We start from the raw sequence: 19431 nt of genomic DNA on the forward strand, positions 1-19431 counted from the left end.
AGTCGGATTGAAGAATACTTTGTCAAGGAAGGCTTTGAGAAGTCAGAGAATGAAGAAACCTTCTTCATCAAGATAAACAAAAGCGGTAACTCTCTCTCTATGTCAGTGTATATGTAGATGATCTAATATACACAAGAGGTGACATGAAGATGATTGAAGATTTCAAGCAGTCAATGAAGAAAGAGTTCGACATGACTAGTCTTGGAAAAATGAGGTATTTTCTGGGAATCGAAGTGTTGCAGACCTCAGTTGGTATTCATATATCTCAGGCACAGTATGCTCTTGAGGTGTTGAGACGTTTCGACATGGAAAATTGCAACTCTGTATGCAATCCAATTGTACCCGGAAGCAAGCTGGATCTAGACGATGGAGGAGAGCTGGTAGATGAGACTTTCTACAAGCAAATAATAGGAAGTCTCATGTACATTACGATCACAAGGCCAGACTTGCAGTTTTCTGCAAGTTTACTAAGTCGTTACATGTCTAAACCTACAACACTCCACCTCCAAGCTGCAAAGAGAATGTTAAGGTACTTGAGGGGCACAGTTGACTATGGCATCTGGTACATGAGAGGGGGAACAGGAGAGCTAGCAGTCTACACTGATAGTGACTTTGCGGGGATGTTGACAGCAAAAAGAGTACATCTGGCTACGTTTTTTCTCATGGATGGAGCTGCAGTGGCTTGGCTTTCAAAGAAGCAACCAATAGTTACTCTCTCCACCACCGAAGCTGAATATATGGCTGCATCAGTCTGTGCGTGTCAGGTGATATGGTACAAAAGGGTCCTTGAAGAGTTGGGATACAATGAGAACGGAAGCACTGTGATTCTCTTCGACAATACCTCTCCAAGAATCCTGTATTTCACGGGAGATGCAAACACATTGGGGTAAGGTTTCACTTCTTGAGGGATGCGGTTCAAGTTAGTTCAAGTTGTTTCAAATAAAAACCTATTGTTTCAGTCAAAGTAGTTGTAGCAGTAACTCTGTTTCGTTGCAGTATTTTTAGGCTTTCTAGTTATTGTAAATGCTATATAAAGCCTTCGTTTATCATTGAATAAAGTACGCAAGTTTTCAGCATCTAAACAAAGAGCATTTGATCTTTACAGATCCACTTTCTGATTTTGGATCACCAACCATTTTGTATGCTTCAACTACAATAAAAAAAAACAAAGGTGAGGCGAGACTTGTAGATCTATAAGTTGTTTTATGCATAGTTGTGTATGTATGTTAGACATAGAAGTATGAGAGTGACTGATGATTTAATCGAATAGATGTTTGGAGTGTTGATTAGTGTTCGCCTAGGTATGGATATTACATACTATGGGCAGACTAATTGGTGGTCTTCACGAAGGAAGTTTCATGAAATGGAATTATAGGTTTTTTAATGAATGTTAGATTATGTTCACAGAAAAATCAGTTTATCAAATGCATCAGTGTTTTATAATATTAATCAAGAAACTATCTTCTACTCTCTCCTCCCAAACCAATACGGTAAGATGCCATTTAGTTTCCCTCCCTTAGCTTTTATAAGACTTGACTTGTTTCTGATGTTTTTATCAACGGTTTTCTCTAAAACTTGCGACAGCATTGGGGTTTCACCATGTTCCGCTCTCTCCATAGTATGTATCATACATTGGAAAGCATACTTATAATACAAATCACAGGAAGTGTAGCCAATTCAAGAACTGACAAATTTATAAGATTGTAGCTGAAGAGTCACCAAGTTTATAAATTTGACGTTCTCGTGATCTGGCACATGTTCTACTAGGTTACCTTATGTTTCATATAAAATGTTATTTGGATTAAAAAAAAGATTTATAATACAAAGAGCATCTTTTTAGAATTTCTATGGAATTTATATTTATTTTAAATATAATATTTTTTATATACTAAACCACAAGTCACGTATGAAAGTAAAATCTGACATCTGGCATTTGTTTTAAAAAAAAATTAAAGTGCCGACAAAAATAATGTTAGATTCTAAAATTCTAAATAACTAAATCCCTGAAAATTCTCACATTATGACTTCAACGTTCTTGATAAAAAAGGAAAAAAACTCCCACGTTATAAAATAACAGTTACGATTTCAAATTATTTTATTCCTATTACTGATTCATATTCTTCGGAGTAGGAATGGTCGGACGGACGCGTTAACGAGAGAAACAAGAATGAGAGGCTATACTTTCTCCCATATAGATCAGACACAAATAGACGGAAGTGCTCTTCGGAGAACTAGCGCGTCAGGCCAACACTTGTTCTAGTTTAAATCGGTAGTTGACAAAAAAAAATACATTTGAGTAATAGATCTTATAGTTTTATGATATACTGTTGAATTTTAAAAGGGCTTCTTTCTTTGAAATTATGAAATTGTTGGCTCGTCCATCTGGAGTCAGGTTTTCACGTTTGGATTAATTAAATTTTCATCTGGAATCATTGATGATGTTATATATTTATATATATATATATATATATATATATATTAAATTTATGTATTTTATGTTTAGGAATTTCAAATACGAAATCAGATGTGATCTAACATAAATAATATATAAGAAATGTATATATATATATGATTTAAACCTATCTATTCTAATTATACAGATGAAGTAGAATAAACCACAAAATAATATATTATGATGCATTCTAATTCACTTATCAGTAATATATTTTGAGTTAAAAACTCTCAAACTTTGATACTTTCATTTTGAAGTCAGCTGACAATGCATGTGTACATTTATTTACTTCTTTTCTCTCGCTTAAAACTAACGACTTATTAAAACTAACGACTTAGGGATGTCAAAATGAGTCGTAGATCATGTGCTAGCTCAGCTTCACTCGATTTTTCATGAGCATGATCTCTGTTTTTAGGCTCATTTAATAAATGAACTTAATAATCAAGCTTAAATTAAATTACGAGTTATATGAGCATTCTTTAATGATCATTAGCTAACTCATGAGCTTAGTCAGTTTTATACTTTATATGTTTATATATAGATGACTTCTATTTTTTTATGTAAGAAAATATAGTTTCTATATTAATCATATTTATCTCCTAAAATTAAAATGTAAAACCAAAAAGTTATAAATATATACAAAATTAAAAAAAAATATTGATATCAATTATCATATCATATATCTTTAGAATTAAAATCTAAAACAAAATATTCCTAAGACTCTCATGTAGAATATATATCTTTATGATTTGAATTGATCACTACAAGAAAACATCGTAATTCTGACGGACATTCTGACGGAAAATGAGATCCTCGGAATATTCCGACGAATTTCCGAGGAAATTCCGAGAAAACCCAAAATTTGGGTTTCCTCGGAATTTTCTCGGAATATACCGAGGAAATCATATTCCTCGGAAAACACCGACGAATATCCGATGATATATTATAGCCGTTAGAGAGCCGTTGGGGGATTTTAAAAATTCCGAGGAAATTCCGAGGAAAGAGCCGTTGCCGTCGGGATTCCGTCGGAATTTCCTCGGTACTGTCGGCAACATTTCATCTATAAATACCCGCACCCCCAACCTCTTCATTCACTCCATTTCTTCATCCTCTCACATACTATATTTACACACGAATTTGATTGAAAAAAGCATGTCTTCTTCAAATTATTATCGTTCTTGGATCGATCGACCTCATTTGGATCCGAACACGAGATTGATTACGGAAGAATACCAACGAGGTATAACCGAATTCATGGGGTTAGTTCAACGACAACCGGAAGCAGAAACGAGTATGTTAAGATGTCCTTGCTCTAATTGTAAAAATAGAAAGATTATTAAAGAGTGGGATGCTTGGACTCGTCTATATTTGAATGGGTTTACACGAAGTTACAAAATTTGGTATTATCATGGAGAAACTGATTATGAATATGGTAGTACTAGCGAACCTCAGCCTGCAGTTAGGTTAGAAGAACCAATTAAAATAGATGTAGATTATGGTGTAGGTACTGAGCAGATGGTAAATAATCATTTTAGAGTGGAAGATTTACCCAATGCAGAAGCTATGAGATTTTATGATATGTTGGATACTGGAAAGCAACCCTTGTACGAAGGTTGCAGAGATTGTCATTCAGCTTTATCATCTGTAACAAGACTGATGGGCATTAAAACAGATTATAATTTGGCTGAAGACTGTGTGGATGCGATTGCTGATTTTGTAAAAGGTATTCTACCTGAGGATAATGTAGCCCCTGGTTCATACTACGAGGTTCAGAAACTGGTAGCTGGTCTTGGTTTATCGTATCAGGTAATAGATGTATACAGCGATAACTGCATGATTTATTGGAGGGCGGATGAACAGCGGGTTACATGCAAATTTTGTGGAAATGCTCGTTTTAAAGATACGAGTGGAAGAGTTCCAGTGCCATTTAAAAGGATATGGTATTTGCCTTTGACGGAAAGGTTGCAGAGGTTGTATCAGTCTGAACGCACAGCGCAACCAATGAGATGGCATGCGGAGCATTCAATAAATGGTGAGATTAGACATCCTTCAGATGCAAAAGCGTGGAAACATTTCCAATCAAAATATCCCGACTTTGCGTATGAGAGAAGAAATGTCTACCTTGGATTATGTACTGATGGTTTCAGCCCGTTTGGCAAGAGTGGAAGACAGTATTCTCAGGGAAGTTCTGAGCTGGAAGACCAACTACAACCAAGCACATCTGGTAACTTAAGTACAGCAGAAGATTTAGCTGCAGTTGGCCTTGTAGTCGATTTAACCGACTTTGGAGAGGAAGCCGTCGTTCACGTAGAGGATGAACCATAGATTGGAGAGTTTCACCAAGATCCAGATTCAGATTCATCTGGTGATGATGACTCGGAAACAGAGTAGCATCGCCTTTTTTTTTTAATATAAGAATACCGAGGAAATTCCGAGGGATAATAGGATTTAGGGATTTCCTCAGAATTTCCTCGAAATAGTCCGAGATTTTTCCGACGATTTAGGGCTTTTCTTTTGGGGTTTCTGTTTCCTCGGAATATTCCGAGGAAATTTCGAGAAAATCCAAGTGTTCCTCGGAATTTCCCCGGAATATTCTGAGGCTTTTCCGAGGAAGTAGGGTTTTTAAACCGAAAACAACGTTTTGCGGTTTGAATAACACTTATATAACCCTTATTAAGTGTCTTAGACTGATTATGAAGTCAAAAATTGGTTCTTTACCCTATAATAAACACTTTTCCGATTGTATGAACGAAATCTCCACAACATAAGAGAAACACTTATACACTTTAATGAACGGTAAAGGGAATACTTACAATTCGTTTTGAAATTTTGTTATTTCATAGTTTATGATCATCTATACAAATATTCCTCAATGGTATGCATTGCATTTGTATAAGAAATGATATAGGGCAAAAAGATTTGATGTTTTGAAACCCCAAACATGTGTTCCTCGCAATTTTCTCGGAATAGTCCGAAGAAATTTCGAGGAACAATATAAACCAATAGAAATACATGCATAGGATATTCTTTTTCCTCGAGTTAATGAACATACCGAGGAAATTCCGACCGATATTTAAGTGTCTGTCGGAATTTCCTCGGAATATTTTCATTTAACCGGGCAAACCAGCCGCCAAATATTTCGCGAAAATTGAAATTGAAAATACCGAGGAAATTCCGACGGATAGTTTCCGTCGGACCCTAGGTTTTATAAACACGAAACACTTCTTCTTCCCCATTTCTCTCTTCTTCCTCCGGCGATCTCTCTCTTCTTCCGGCGATCTCCCCCTTCTCTCGCGAAGATCTCTCCGGCGAATCCTCTCTATTCATACACAAATCATGTAAGGACCCTATCTCACTCTCTTAGGTTCTATTTGTTATGTTTTTATGTAGATTTGATGATTTTAGAAGTTTTTTTATAGATTTTTGTTAAGGTGATTGGTTGGGATTGTGATTTGGTTGTGTAATAGGTTTAGAATTGTGATTTGGTTGGATAATTTGCTGTGTTGAATTGATTTAGAAATCTTTTTATAAATTTTTTATTATTTTTGTATTTATAAAATCGATTTTGGATTTTACAAATGTTTTTTGTATATAAATTCGATTTTTGGGTTTATAAAAGATGATTTCATATTTTTAAAAATATTTATATTTATTAAAACTAAGTTTGTATTTATAAACACTATTTTATTATTTTTGTATTTATAAAAACTATTTTTAAATATGTTTTTCAATTAATATTTATTAAAACTATTTTTAAATATGTTTTTCAATTAATATTTATTAAAACTATTTTTAAATATGTTTTTTTTAATTTATATATTTATTAAAACTATTTTTAAATATTTTCTTTTTAATTTACAGGTCTACTGGTGATCAGACCCTGTCTCGATCTCGTCGTGTCTCACCACGAGGTCGTAGTGGTACGGGGAGCCACTCTCAGGGTTCTTCCAGCCACTCTCGGGGTTCGTCCAGCCACTCTCGTTGGTCGAGCAGTCACTGTCGGGATTCTTCATTTTCCGCTCCGGTTTTTGCTCCCGTTGCTGCACCCCCTCCCGTTGCTGCACCCCCTCCCGTTGCTGCACCCCCTCCCGCTGCTGCACCCCATCCCGCTCCTCCAGTCGTTCCGGGAGTGATGGCTGTTGCCTAGTTGGTTCAACAGTCCGGTCGTGAGCATCTTCCCTATCTCACTCCGTGTCCAAAGGGACGACGTCAAACATGGTAATTAAAAGCCTTTTTTTTTTCCTTTCATTAAAATTTGATTCATTATTAATAACTTGTTTCTTATATTAGGTTCAACCGATCTGGGAACGGGATCAGCGCATGGATCAACAATATGATGTACTCGAACCTCAGCAAAGGATATCCGACTTTCACTCACTTCTCTGCCGAGGACCAGGAGATTTGGTTTCGTCAGTTTGCGGTAAGTATTCTAATTTTCTTACTTATATTTTTAATCTTTAATATAAAATTTCTACAAATTGTATTTTTTTTCAGCAAGAGTTCACCTGGAATCCCGATCACACGAACTTTATCCGTGACACCTTCGTCCATAAAGTTATGGACAATTATGGGAAGCAGATCTACGAGTGGAAGCAGAAGTGACTCATCAACCAGGTTTTTTTTAATTTATTAAACAATTTTTTGAATTTATTAAACAATTTTTGGATTTATAAAACTATTTTATATTTTTTTTATTAAAAGGTCCCGAAGTCGATCAACAACACGGTCTGGGAGGAGTTGTGTGTGCATTGGGATAAGGACGAGACGAAAGCTACCTCCGTGACCAACTCCGCCAACCGCAAGAGCGATCGTGGCGGGAAGGGCATGTACAAGCACAATTTGGGTGCCTAGACTATTGCCACTCTGGGGGATCGCTTGGTAAGTTCAATCTCTTTTTTTTTAATTATTTAAGCATTTTTATTTTATTTTTTATGCATTTCTTCTAATTTCTAATGTTTGTTTATTTTCTTTTTTCAAGGCGGATGAAAATGATGGCGAGCCGGTTGATGATTTCGTCCTAATGAAGACGGCGCATACCAACAAGCACACCGAGGAGATTGATGATGGTGTTGTGAGGGATGCGCTCAGCCTGATCGAAACTCAGAAGGAAGACAAAGAGACCCGTCTATCTCAGCTTCAAACCGACCTGGAAGCCACTTCGACGGCTTCGACCAACTTGTCCCGGATTCGAATCAACGAAATCGTTGAATCGGTATGTTCTTTATAAAAAAATTCAATTCATTTATTTCTTTATTTTCATTTTATCATCTTTTCTATTATTTAAATTTGTTTATTTTCTATTTCAGTCGGTTCCAAAGAAGAAGGGACGTTTGGTCGGTTTGGGTCGTCGAGCCCGGTCGGTTCCTACTTCTACACCACAGCCCTATGTTGATCCACAAGTGCTTATGGACAAAGATGACCGCATAGCTGCGTTGGAGCAAAAGATGGCGGATCAAGAGGTGGGATGGGAGGTAGCGAGGAAGCAGAACGAGCAAATGATAGAGATGATGAAGAGGATGTACCCGAACGAGCAGTTCCTGTAGTTTCTTTCTTTTTTTTTCAAAAACTCTGAATGTTTTATTTTGGTATGTACAACTTTGAATATTATCTAATATGTTTTCTATTTCAATTTTAATTTTATATTTTTGAATTTCAATTAAAAAAAATAAATTTTTAATTTAAAAAAAATATATATTTTTGGGAATATTCGAGGAAGTGTATCCCTCGGGATATTCCGACGACAACTTCCTCGGAATATTCCGAGGGCATATCTCCTCGGAGTATCCTGATGGATACACTTCCTCGGAATATTCTGACGGCAAAGGTTTCTCAGAATATTCCGACGGCTGAGGTTCGTCGGAATATTCCGATACCTCTTTTCTCTCGGAATGTTTCCGAGGACCGTTCCATCGGAAATATCCGAGGAGATACCGACAAACAGTCCTAGAAAATGTTTCTTCGGAATATCCTCGAAATCTTTAATTCTCGGTATTCCCTCGGAATTTTCCGAAGAAATTCCGAGGAAATTTTACTTTCCGATGAAAAATTTCCGACGACCATTCTCGTCGGTATGTCCTCGGAATACCGTTATTCCGAGGACATACCGACGATATTTGTCGTCGGAATACCGGTGTTTTCTTGTAGTGGATGAAGATTTTAAACATGAATCATCTCAAGACTCTTATGTAGAATAAATTTCCGGATCACTGATTTAGTTTTGATTTAATTTATTGTTTTTGGATTAATTTTAAATTATATTATGAAAAATATTATTTTTCTAATTTATTTTCTAATTATTTTTATAATTTTTTATTTTTATATTTGATCGAGTTAACTCATTTAATTCATGATCTAGATGATCTGAGTTCGAGTTTACATATTGAAATTCATATAATAAATGAGCTTAGCTGCGTTAGCTCATGAAATATCCTAACTCAATATAAGCTGAACTGAGTTGAACGAGTTAGCTCATTTTGACACACCTCTAACGTAAATACTTAGACAGTTAGACTAAACATTGTTTACCAAAACATTTATCACCTTGATATATATACGATACTTATCCTGGTTGTAATTTGTCTTATAAGTAGTCATGGCCGGTCCTGGGCAAAGCCGGATGAAACGTTCGCCTAGGACTCCCAAATTTTTTGAAAAAAACTATATAAACATAGGCCCCCAAATTTTTTAAAAAGACCCCCAAATTTTCTTAAACTTTTTTTTCAATGAAATCTTTACGAATATCGCCTAAGGCCCCCAAAATCTCGGGGCCGGCCCTGTAAGTAGTGGCGGTTATCAAATCATGACAAGATTATCAAACAGAGGAATTATATATGGACTTAAAATCCATAATGTATCTGCAAAAAAAAAACAAATATCACATTAGATATACATTACGATACTATATGTACGTACAGTATATGCATACAAGATATATGGAGCTGGATACATTTCTATGTATTAGTATGATATATAAAGAAGCATATGTACGGAGTTGTAGCAACGAGGTGGTGAGAGATGTCAATTGGCCTTTCGTGAACCCAAAGGCGAACACTGAACGATGGAAATGTTTTGAGTTAAACGTTCAAGTTGACCCCATAAGTTTTACGAAATTGAACTTGTACCTAAGCTTTCAATTCATTTTACAGCTCATTCCTAATCATTGAATCTGAAAAGGTATGTGAATTACTTACGACCCACACATTAACATTACTTCTATATAGCAATTCGACCTACCAAAAGAAAAATGAGATGCGTACATCTGCATGAAGTGATTACCTGACCCTACGTCCGTTTTACAAGTTTACAATTACGCTTTGGCTTCTTTTGTTTGAAGAAATTTTATTTATTTTCTGAACAACAGAGATTCCTTTGCCACATTTAATATAACAGATAAGTGTCGTTTATTGAATTTAGAACAAGTGTATTTATGTATATGTGCCGGATCACAATTAGATAAACCATCTTCCAAACTATCTTATATTCTAACACAAATCTAAAAACCCATAACACTATTCTGTTAGAAATAAACTATGGGGGGAGGGGGTTTGAAGTGATTTTATTTTTAATGAGGTTTTAGATAATTTAATGAACCGGAGAGTTTTAAAGAATTTTTGTTAAACCATTCTAGATATCACCTAAAAATATGAGATTTGAGTTTTATTTTTTTAATTAAGAAACTCCATCCAAACACTCTAAAATCACTTAAAAATTCCACAACTTAAAATATTTTTAATAACCATAAATTTCAGAATACTTTATAAAATGTCAAGTTCAATAACATGGGAAGGAAGAGATGTATTCAATCTAACGTTTGAAATGATTTGATTTTTAACGAGGTTTTAGATAATTTTAATGAACCGAAGAATTTTAAGGAATTTTTGTTAAATTACTCTAGAATATCACCTAAAATATAGGATTTAAGTTTATTTTTTAACTAAGAAACTTCATCCAAACACTTTAAAGTTACTTAAAAACTCCAGAACTTAAAAATATTTTGAATAACAATAGATTTTAGAGTATTTTATGAAATGTTATATTCAATAGCAGTAGATTTAAAATGAGTTTTTTAAATTTATGTTTGAACAGTGAATTTGTTATTTTTTACGAATCACTTCAAATTCTCGGTTAAATACATTTCACTATGTTTTTTGTGAAGGCCTATTAAGTAAACAATTTATTAGCGAAAAAGTGGTTAGAGATATCCAAATTGGGTTTCTCAAAAATTAAAAAAAAATTCAAATCGACAAAAAAAAGACCTAGCCAACTTCATCTTATTAATAGAGAGAGAGTCACTCAAAAAGATAATATTAAAAACACACAAAATCGATACAAGAAAGAGTTATAGATTTAAATTCTTCTCAGCGAGTTTATTGCCTTTTGATGATTTTACTACTATATATATATTTTTTTGTAATCCAATCATGATTTTTTAATAAACGTTTTTCAAATAATCTAAAATCAAATTCATACCGTCATTTCGAACACGCTGAATAATTCAACATATTTAAAATCTATTTCAATAACCATGTTTGTAACTTTTCTTCATGTTTAAAATTGGGAAATACATAATTTATTAAAATGGTGCAAATAAAATCTAGGCATGATATTTTAATATATTTTTTAGCCAAGCATAAATCATGTCCGCTGTTAAATTTAAGAGATGGAAAAGCTCATAAATTCTTATATACATATAATATTTATCTAATTTTTGTACAACACCCATATATACACTAAGTTAACATATGTGAAATACTTTAAATCAAATTGCAATTTTAATATGCCGTCCAGAAAAGGTGATGATATCTGTCTCTCTTAAAAAATATATATATCTTAAGCGATGATCACCTTAAGATAGAAAAGGTGATTTTGGGTTCAGTTGTGAGGGATGCGAAAATATGGATGAAAATCGAGCGAAACAAAACTTGGTAGATTTAGACCAAAAATAAACAAAACTTGGTAGATATCTGCTTGTCAGTTATACAGTACGTTACGGTACATGGACTACACAGCTGTGTGCCACTGAACTAGCATACGGCGACATTTTTTTGTCCCTAATCGCTAACCTTACTTCCTAGACATTTCTTGAAACATCTATCTCTCTTAAAAATACAGGAAGAAAACTAAAATAGTTTTTTTTGCGCAACAAACTAAAATAGTTAAGTTGTATATGAAAGTCACTGGTCTTTGTCTAGACAGCGAAACAAACAATGTGTTTTTTTTTTTAAACAAACAATGTGTTAATCCCAAAACGATTAATAAATTCGATATTCCTTTTCACTACAAGAATAAAAATTAAAGGACTAAAATGAGGGTGATGCGTGTTGTTTGCATACAAAATTACAATTTGGAAGTGGAATATATTACAATAAGCCCAATGAAATTTAAAGTCGACAAAAAAAAAGGAAGTGGAATATAAGATCTCTCTACATCAGAAATCACTATCTTTTGTTCTACACTATGGGTTTTAGAACCATACGGGTTTGAAAGCATTGGACATCCCACCATCTCTTATATATATACACAATATAAACAGTGTCGTCAATATGTGAATCGTTTACATAGGATGGACCAGAAACTAAGTCTAAATGGAGACAAGTGTTTCTAGTATTGCATTTTGAGCTGTCTAATAGTAGAAATGTATTTTAAAAATATGCAAGTGTTTCTAGTGTTGCGTTTTGAGTTGTCTTATACTAGTTGAAATTGTTTATAAATATCCTTAGAAGTAATTTACACCAATAGAAAACCCAAAAAATCATTGAATGGTGGGAGTCTTATATGCTTAGACGGTTTTATGTGATTTTCTAGAAGATAATAAATTGATCGCCATGAAGGCATTTTATCCTTGTGAAAACATAGTGTTCATGCCATATTTTTCAAAGGTTTTCATTACATTTCAAACCATGTCCATGTCTTCCAGCCTTCAGTTGAGTGCATGGTGTTGATCTCATAAATTCTACCTTTTTTATTAACCATGGGTGTCCGGCGGATCCGAACCCAACTGACTAATCCTCCGGGGACTTACCACCGGTAACAGGCAAGTCTGGTTGCTCTTCATGGGACATGAATCAGAGACGGACGCCACCTAGCCACATGAATTATATTTCATAAATTATACTTTAGACCATTTAAACTTTGAAACCTGGTGTAATTAATTGTACTTTATACATAATGATAACTAGAACTTGCCTTGCACGCTCATGTGGGTTTGGTTTTTAACTCTTTATAAATTGTTTAGTAACATTTGTAAACATATAGGTTATTAGATATTTTTAGGTTCATACAAACTTACCGGATCCGAAAGAATCTTAATCGAATCCTATCCAAAATTTTATAATACCTGAACATGGTTTAATTTTAAAATCCAAAAACCCAATTCCCATAAAAATCGATTTGTATCCTAATGTATATTTGAATGTCAATGTCTAGCTGATTATATAAATAAATAAAAATAATTTGGTAACCGGTTTGAATTATTGTCGCTAATGAAATAATTTCGTTTAAACACGTGAAATTATTACAGTTAATACGTAAAATAAATGACATCGAATTATTATGGTAAATATGTTATGGATATTAATGTGGATGTCCATTATAGGCCCATAAGCCCATGTTGTAAAAGGTTCTAAACTCTAACTTTGTATTCCTAAATAAGGTATCGTTGTCAACGGACTAATAATAAGATTAACTGATTCCTTCCACGACACGTTAAATAAGTACGTTCTAACCCTAGCCATTTAAAAATAAAAAAATAAAAAAAATACAAAACCCTAATCGGCAACGCCGATCAAAATCCGCCCCGTTTCTGAATACCGTTCTCAAACCCTTGCCAAAATCCTTAGCAGAGACAGGCTAAATCTCAGACGCTGCCTCTGTTTAGATCTTCGATTCTGACTCAAATTTTTCCTTCATCGAAGATAAGTATTACGGTTACTTATGTTAAGTTTCGAAACATGTTTGATTTTGATGATTCACGGAGATGAACCCATGATATATAAGAATCGACACATGCAAATAACTCTTAGGTTTGGTGATTAATTGATTTAGTTGCAATGCTTAATGTTCTTTTACTACGACACATGTGTCGGAATTATTTTGTGCAAGTGTTGAATCAATGACAACATATGTGAAGTGGTGGACTCCACTAGATGAGATAGGTTTTATTAAGGATTATCTGCTCATTATAAAAGAGATGATATAATATGAGATAAACAGCTGGAAAATATGAGTGGTTGGATCTCCGATCTCCGTTGCCCTTCTCTTTATTAAAATAAGTAAATTTCTATTTGCCATCCTTCAAATGCAAGATAAATAAAATTCTGATAAAGTAAAATACTATACATGAAAGTTAATACATGCAGTATTAATAAATCGATTGATTGAATTAAAACCTTGTTAAATAGCATGAAAATAGGAAACTATTACATATAATGATTATTATAGGAGATTATTTACTTCCTAATATATTACAATATTTATGAGAATATATATCTCTATAATTTGAAATACTTTCATATTATATTTCATTACAATTATATATATGAGAGTTTTTAAGCTTAAAGCTTGATCTTAAAAGATCCATAAATTTTGGAAAACAATCCAAAGGTATGATCGATCACCTGAATGTTACCTAAAGCTCATTATTTATTTTGCATCTAAAGATTACAAAACCTTAAGTTTATAATTATATCTCAACTATGTTGGATGTTAAGCTTAAAAGTAAAATTTCTCGAAGAAACTTTTAATGATGCATATATAGTGAAAAAAAAAAAATTTCACACAAGTAATGTTGTCTAGACACACGATTGAGAAAAGAGATTAAAGAAGTTTATAACTATATTTTTCTCCTTGAGACCAAGAAAAAAATAATGAGCTATCGATGCAAGATGATAAATCACGTCTATTTCATTATGATCATTCTCTTGAAGAGAATCTGGCATTTTATATTGAGAAAAAAAATCAACATTGGTCAAGAAAGTGGACATAAAAGTGGTTGTAGACGTTAATGTGGATATAAATAATGTCAAAATCCAAAGATTTCTTTTTAGAACTCATACTCTCACTTGAAGTTGAAAAATAAAGATGGTAACAAAGAAAATATATGATTCATTCATCTAAAGATGAAATAAAATTATTGTGATTACAATGTCTTGTAGTACCAAGATTATTGGAAGCTCTAGAGGAGCAGATAGATGCTTGCCTATGAGAATGCAACTTAAAATCATTAATGTGTATACTTTTCCAAGTCTCAAAGGTCAAAATGATCTAAGATATAACACATGACATTAAGTTTGATATGTAGTTGATACTAAAGTGAGATTCAGTTCAAGATATATGAACTTGGAGTATCATTATCTCGAGAGGGAGAATTAAAGAATCTCACATCCCTAGTAAGTGGAACATCCATAAGTATGTTCACACTGGAAATATATAGACTTAAGGAGTCATTTATAAAATAAAACCAAATGATTTATAATCTAATAATGTTGAGACAATAAGTAAAGGAAAATGTTGAATACCTTCAATCAGAAGTATTACACAAAACACTATTGTATTAATTGTACTACACAATGATTAGAAAATGGAGATAAATGTAGAAGTAAACCAGAAGTTTACTGAAAGTGTAATGTTTGGCAAACCGATTATGTCATTCCGGTTTAGTAATGATGCGAAAGATAATCGTATGGACATTTGTTGAAGAACTATAAGATTCTTACGAATGATCTGCTATATGCTGCTTGCTTACAAGGCAATATAAGAATACGGTTTTCACCAGTCAAATAGATTTGGAATCTATTTATACAAGGAGATGTTTGTGGGCTTGATCACCCACTGGTGGACTGATCATCCATCATATGTTTATAATTAATGCATCGACATGAAGTTTGTATGTATCCTTGTCATAGATCTGCAAGCTAATGTTTGCGAGACTAAGTAGTAATACTGGTGAATTCACAAGCCTTTGATGATTATTTTATGCATGTGAAGATACGTGATGAACATCTTATAGCTAATGTTCATACGTAAGATGCAACATCATTCATTCGCACAATGCCAAAGAGTAATTAAAAACTCTCCCCATCAAATTGGTTTTGGGTTAGGAACCAAAGATCCCCATCTAGAAAATTAGCACCAGTTGTAGTTTCTCCACCAAACCGCTAAAAGATGGGACCTCGAAAGAGGTTATGAACATGTTGGATATAATCTCCATTGATGATAAAATCTAGAAGATTTTATAAAATTTATTTAAAGACTCGAAAGTTAGTCTATCCAACATTAGGAGGAGAAAATAAACAACTGTAGAATGAATGAGTTGAATGAATTATCATTGATCCTCGGACTAAAGATCGTAAATAGAAGTCTAATATGAATTTATGGAGATAATTCTATTACAAAGATTAGCATATTAGTTGCCAGACTCATTTACTGACCATAAGAAAGTGATTAAGTCACAAGTACCAGCTGTAAATGCTCCAGTTAAAATGGATGTCCTAAAAAGACAATATCAAACTGCTAATGAGTCTAAAGAGCGCCTGAAACGTGATAGACCTATCGGTTCCAAATATAATAATCCTCGAAAAGAAAAGGAGCATGAATGAGAATGGCGGAATCGAGGAATGAAATATTAAGGATCTCGAGAAGAGATAGAAAACATGACATGAAAAGAATTCAGGTACCTGAGAATAAAGAAATCTCAAAAGCTATGTCATGTTTGGAACAATATGAACCGATATCAAATCGACGTCGTAAATACTTATGCATGCAATATAGCAGTTGATGAGAATGAGGATCATGAACCATCTATTGAAAAGTGTACACAAGATAAATGGCGATGCAATCTCTTTGAAAGATAAGAGTATTCAGATATGTAGTATGTACACCTAATGGTGTAAAACCAGTGGCAATAAATGGGTCTTTATATGAAAAAAATAGATGTGATAACAAAATCATGAGATGCGATGAAGTAATTGCATAAGGATTATCACAAAGACCTATAATTGATTATAAAGAAACACATCATCATGTGGTGGAAGCATCAACTTTCAAGTTGCTTTAGTCTGGCAAGAATTGAAAGCCATTGGAAAATGACAATTATATCAATGATTCAAAAGTACATAAACTGAAAGAAGTAGTAAATCCCATAAGGATTTGGATTGCTAGAAGCAGTAAGTGGTAGTTCTCGAGAACATTACTGCGCGAGTATATTGAGAATATAAAGAAATAATTCTTGGTCATGAAGTACCATAATATTGGAAATTTACTGATCTCTTTAAGGATTGAAAGATGTGATTTTGTATAATAAGAATGATAGTCATACTTGTACCTTTTACAAGAAGCAAAGAATAACTCGTATGTATAAGTATGCATAATGTGAAGGTTTAGAAGATTGTCTATAAAAGGAAATTTGGACAAAGAGTCCAAATAGATCAAATATGATCTTTTGTGTGAAAATAATGCTATGGATAAGAAGTCCAATGGTCTAAGAGATTATCTGACAATCAAACGAGTTTATTACTAAGGATATGCTTATATCAATTCTTAAAAGGAAGATATATATGATGAGAAAACATCTCTCTAAGATGATGCTTCCAGGGGGAGAAATATGATGATGTTCGTAGTTGTACTCCTTTTCCTTATCATGGTTTTTGTCCCATTGGATTTTTCATGTCAAGGTTTTAACGAGGCAACAAAGAACACGCAAATGATACACACCTAAATAGGAATATTATCAATCTTCCAAATTAATTTTCGAGATTTATAGAAGTAGAACAGAATGATCAAGATCAATCATGCTTGAAAAAGAATCAAGACATAAACACATTCCATTTGCGAGAAAGAATCGAAGGTCGAAAGTTTACCAATAAAAGGAGACCTTCTTGATGGACTAAAATATAAAATTGGTGTCCAGAGAAAGATCTTTGAGTCTACTTTAATCTCCAATTTGAATCAAGTCATTCCCGATGATAGAACTCGAGATATGACTGTTTTTGTGGAACATGTACAAGCTGTCTCAGAATAACTTATTTCCACTGATATCCCAAATATTGCTCGATACTACCATCTTACCAGAGCTAGACCGGTGCCTAACGTTAGACATGAATGCTAGCTCTGATTTCCGAGTGGTTTGAATTCATTTCGTCCTACGATCATCAAGATATTCAAGTTTCAGTGAGGAGTGTCAAATCTGCCAAGAGAAGTAAACCAGTCGAAGAATAAGGAGTTAATTCATCACATTGAATTGTGTCCTATCAGATATTTCAAGTTATGTTCTCATCAAGGGGAGTAGATGCGCGATGCACTCTTTTTCCCTTCACCACGGTTTTTCCCACTGGATTTTCCTGGTAAGGTTTTTAACGAGGCAACATCATACACGCTTTAGGACTTATTTTGTATAATAGACATCTAAGGGGGAGTGTTATGAATATTAATGTGGATGTCCATCATAGGCCAATAAGCTCATGTTCTAAAAGGTTCTAAACCATAACTTTGTATTCCTATATAAGGTATCGTTGTCTACGGACTAATAATAAAATTAACCGATTCCTTCTTTCTCTTGATTCACAACAAAATACAATTAATAAAGTAGTTTAGAAGAGTAAAAAAGAATGTAAAAGATGTAATAAAATACTTAAATAAAAACAATAACTAACCGGTTAGAATTAGTTAAAAAAATGTAAATCTGTAAATATTCACTTAAAAATAGGCAAGTTCGGTTTTAATAGATTAGATAATAAAGGTATATATGATTTGTATACAGCAACTTCATATATAATTATACACATAATTTATTTTAGAGCAAGTTGTTTTGTAATTGTATATATATATATATATATAACACCTTATATATATAACCTAATAGGTTAAGCTCCAGATAACGAGCTTCTGCAATTTCTTCGAGTTCTGTTTTACTGTCGACCACTTCTTCAGGTACCAAATTCTATTGCACTAGATTAATAGTCATTCACGACACAGGAAGAATGGACAAACCGGTTATGTTCGGAGAGACATTTCATCCCCCCAAGTTATCCCTTGGAATATCCTTACCAAACTCCATAAATGGCGCACATTCGTTTGGTGATGCTTAATAAAACATGGACCATAATCTACGTAAAGGAGATGAAAGATTGGAGGACTAAAGGGTAATATAAATGTATTTTTGTCACGGGTCATGTTGTTAATACCTCCGTACAAAAGATTTTGAAAACATGGAGATGGTAGATATATCCTTTCCATAAACCTCTCAAGAAATTCGTTTATCCTCCTCTTAGTTGAGCATTAACCAATCATACGCATCTCGTAAATCGTAATCCATGAGACCTCCTACTAAGGCCAAAACCTAGTTTCAGCATTAAGGTTTCAGAAAAATATCACTTGATCATAAAGTTCACTGGTATTTGTCTCAATAGCCGTAAAAGCTCTCTTATTAATTATGGTTTTTGCCAGGGCATATAAGACTCGATGGTCTCTTGTGTGAGTAAGGCAAATGGATATAATTTTCCGACAACAAAAGCAAACTACGTTTCATAAATTAGATTCGGAAGAAATTACTTTTAAACCTTCGACAAATGACAGAATTGAAAATAGCCTATTCGAATAAAATGAATTTTTTTTATTGATAAATATGCTAAAATTTATGTGAAATCGTGCACTCCAAAAAAGAGCGTGGTTTCTAGTTGAATTCTGCCGAACAAAATAACGTGTCCAAGTAAGCTAGTTACATAATCAGTTGATTAATTTTTTTACAAGAAAAGTAAAATATTGTGCCCACTTTTTATTTCGGAATGAGCACTATGAATAGTTGACTTTTCCTTTGAAATGAAATATATAGGATAAACGATTTTAGATTTATGCATCCACTGGAGTTTGGATATTTTATTCGTGATATTTGTTTGTCTTCTACCTCTTAGGATCTACTGATTTTCTTTTTCCTTTTAATACCATCTTAACCAATTTAATTAAGTTATAAATCATACCTATTAATC

Source organism: Brassica napus, chromosome C1 (genome assembly GCF_020379485.1).
Source record: "Brassica napus cultivar Da-Ae chromosome C1, Da-Ae, whole genome shotgun sequence".
NCBI lineage: Eukaryota > Viridiplantae > Streptophyta > Magnoliopsida > Brassicales > Brassicaceae > Brassica > Brassica napus.